Source organism: Penaeus japonicus, unplaced genomic scaffold (assembly GCF_977035675.1).
Source record: "Penaeus japonicus unplaced genomic scaffold, GWHDUDI00000001_assembly GWHDUDI00000042, whole genome shotgun sequence".
In the NCBI taxonomy this organism is placed as follows: domain Eukaryota; kingdom Metazoa; phylum Arthropoda; class Malacostraca; order Decapoda; family Penaeidae; genus Penaeus; species Penaeus japonicus.
Window position 1 is genome coordinate 20,272,984 of NW_028234444.1, and position 2,500 is coordinate 20,275,483.

The 2,500-nt window shown below is 39.6% G+C and overlaps 1 protein-coding gene across 1 annotated transcript in view; it reads left to right on the forward strand.

The window, feature by feature from the left end:
* Positions 1–2,500, forward strand: part of LOC147466721 (uncharacterized) — a 4,361-nt gene that overhangs the window by 1,142 nt on the left and 719 nt on the right. Inside the window, exon 1 of the mRNA XM_086535271.1 lies at positions 1–2,500. This exon is cut by the window's left edge and continues 1,142 nt beyond it; it is cut by the window's right edge and continues 719 nt beyond it. The gene's annotated coding sequence lies outside the window, so the exon portion shown is untranslated.

Below are 2,500 nucleotides of genomic sequence, written 5' to 3' on the forward strand. Positions count from 1 at the left end.
CCGTGTGTCTGTGTGTGTGTGAGTGAGTGTATGTGTGTCTGTGTGTTTGTCTGTTTGTCTGTCTGTCTATCTGTCTGTCTATCTGTCTGTCTATCTGTTTATTCACCTATCTATCGATCTTTCTATCTGTATAACCATCTATCTATTTACTTGCCTGTGTGACTGCGTGCACGAGTGAGTGAGTGAATGCGTGCATGCGTGCGTTCGACTGGGACTGAATGGAAGTTCGGACGATAGCTAGATAGATTGTTTTACACCGGTTCATACATATTTACCTGTGTGGGCGCGTTGGGCGTTGAATGAATGAGCACCAGTGAGTGTGCTTGCATGAGAATCCGTGCTTGACGGTATGTATATCCACGTAGAATGAAAGAAGTGTGATTGGTAATGGCTTTAAGTTCTCACAAGCAAAAGGGATGGCTGTTGGGAAAGTACAGTGGAGATGAGCATACATGATATAGATAGTAATGACGATGGTGACTTTGGTGATAGTGATTAATATTAAAAAGAGCGAGGATAAGAGGAACTCTAATGATTGTGATAAATGTAGAAAAATATGATAGTGATGATGGTAACGGTAGTGGCGGTAGTGATTATACTTTGATGATGATGATAATAATGATGATTGTAATTATAATGAGATAGGTTAGAATCACATGATTAATAACGATCATTTTTGTTTTAACTTGTAATATAGTTAGTGATACTGATGAACAAACCATAGCGACGATGGTAATCATATTAATGACAACAGTAATTTGAAACTTGTATTTGTAGCAATAACTGAAGTACGTAACGTAACGTAACTGTAGGAGAGTACCGAGAAAAGTTATCTATTGCCACATAATCGACATTAAAAAATACGAACAAAAAGATCTACCGATGGCTAACAATGAGCAAAGTATTTTCGAATAGTAAAGAAACTTGAAAGTATTCTCAAGGTAGAACAGTGCCCGTAGTGACAAATGCAGACAAGGATTAAACTGATTACCATCATCCATGATGGAACGATTCCCTGAGTGCAGAGCAAAAGGATTCCCCAAATGCAATGCAAGGCAGAAGGATTCCCACAATGCAAGTTGCGTGCGACCCTCAAGCAGATGCAATGTCGAAACGTCCCTTGCTTGCACGTCCTGCATACTGTGGACATCTTATTTATTCATTCTTATCCACGACTCCTTCATTATCTCTAAAAATGAACAAACATACAAACAAAAATAAATCATGAAGGTAGAAGCGTAACCGAACTATTGTCCGAATGTGTGCGTTCGATCGCGTGTGAAGTTCTGCTCGTGTTCGGACAAGTTTGCGGGAGTCGAGCGAGAATAGAACGATTTTGGGGGATTTTATGCGTTGCTGTTGTTGTTTTTGTTGTCATTTTGTTATTTGTATCATTGAGGGGGGTGTTGCTAGTGCTGGATTTTGTAATTGTTTTTTTTTTCATGGGATTTTGATGATTATTGTTTTCGTTGTTTTTGTTTTTGTAGTATTTTTTTTTTGGCTTTGATTGTGCTTAGTGAGGAAGATTGTGTGAAAACTATCGTAATAGGCATGAGGATTATGTCCTTTGTGATTACCATTTTAGTTACCGTGTTTTTCACGTTATTGTTGGTATCGTTTTCATTCTTGTGAATAGGATCATAATTTTCTAAAGAAAAAGAAAGAAAAGATAATAAGAAAAAATAAAATAAATAGATAGGTATGTAATTTAATAAACTGATAAATAAATAGGTATATCACAACCAGAATCGAACTTGACCATGATGTTTTAGGAACCAAATCCAAGTTTTTTTTTTTATTTTTTCAAGTTATAGTTAAGGAACATTTTTGTCTGGAGTAAACTGCTGTTGAGTTCATTTTGTTTGCCAAGTCTTGGTATGGTGTTAATGTTATGATTATTATTATTGTTTTCGCTATCATCATTATAGTGACGATGATGATGATAAAAAAATATAATAATTATTATTGTTGCTATTATTCTTACTGTTATCATCATCATTATAATCATTACTGCATAATTATGTTGTACTATTATCTTTGTTATTGCTCTGACGTCCATTATTATCATCGTTGTCACTATTGGTGGCGTTGTTGCTATCCATGCGACCCGTGCAATATGTAGGTTAATTGCGCGCGGTCGAACGACGGGTCGGCGCAGCGTGGCGTCGCGTCGGCCGCTCGAGAACAGGTCCCTGGCGGCGCGCGAACTCCTCTTACGTAATTCGCCGCCTCGTCGCGTCGCGCTTATCGGTCGCAGGAATCTCCAGAGTGGCCGTCGATCGGGAACTGACGGTGTCGGCCTGCCATCTCGGTTGGCTGTTTCCGCCGCTCTCGTGTCGGCCTGGCCTGTCGTGTCGGCCGACAGATCGCGTAGGGGTCGGGGGGTGGGGGGCGAGGTTAGATCGGTTCGCTGTGATAGATTGAGGGGAAGGGGGGAGGGGGGGCTTTTGTATTGTTGGTTGTATTTTCCTTAGGATAAGGTTTGTATTTATATTTGTGT